Genomic DNA, 767 nt, shown 5'->3' with positions numbered 1-767 from the left:
TTTTTAATATAAATTCAGGATAGCCCAAAAAATAATTCACTTTCTAAAATATATTTAAAAAAAGCCATATTATCTCTCTGTCAACCCTAAGCCACAGTGTATCATGTGTTTCACTGGTGAGAGGCATGGTGTAGGCTACGGGTGGAGGGGGCTGTCTTCACCAATCACTTCCAATCATATCACTGTTTGGTGTGGGGTGATGGATATTACCTTGAATGCCACTCTGGTTCTCTGCAGTTCTCTGATTTTGATATCTCTGAGTACACTACTCAACTACATGATGACGGTGCAGTGGTTCAGTGGAGTACTGCAGGGACTGTATGTTGGGATGTCATTTGAGGACTCCTTGCTATCCACTCTGCTGGGTTCCTGTGTCACTCTATGGGTGGTAACCTCTGCTTTCTGCAACGCTGCCTTCTCACCAGATGCACTTGAATGTCGGGTGTAATCTGTGGGATCTCTGCTTTCTGTCTGTCTCTATAGAATTACTCAGTTGTTATTGTGCTTGCCTGGTAACAACCTGTCCTTTCCCCCTAGAGAGAGCTCTAGTCATGTAGTATTACAGGGAATATTTCTTATGTGAATGCCAGTCTGTTTCTTTCTTTTTGAATTTGCCCACGTTGATCAAGGTTATATAGTGACCTCATGTCACACTCTGTACAGCCCGTAGAGGGAGGGTGGACTCTTCCCCTGTCTGTCTCCATCCGTCCTCTCTCCCCCCTCTTTCACTCTGTTTCTCAGGTTACCAAACATGAATAAGGGAGGAG

General features: G+C 44.5%; 1 protein-coding gene across 3 annotated transcripts in view; it reads left to right on the top strand.

The window, feature by feature from the left end:
* Window positions 1-767, top strand: part of shc1 (SHC (Src homology 2 domain containing) transforming protein 1) — a 21,713-nt gene that overhangs the window by 6,157 nt on the left and 14,789 nt on the right. The gene's annotated exons all lie outside the window — the stretch shown is intronic.

Source organism: Morone saxatilis, unplaced genomic scaffold (assembly GCF_004916995.1).
Source record: "Morone saxatilis isolate NCDOM2014 unplaced genomic scaffold, NCSU_SB_2.0 Contig24, whole genome shotgun sequence".
Classification (NCBI taxonomy): Eukaryota; Metazoa; Chordata; class Actinopteri; family Moronidae; genus Morone; species Morone saxatilis.
The sequence above is the reverse complement of the archived record's forward strand: the minus strand, read 5'-3'. Positions and strand labels throughout refer to the sequence as shown.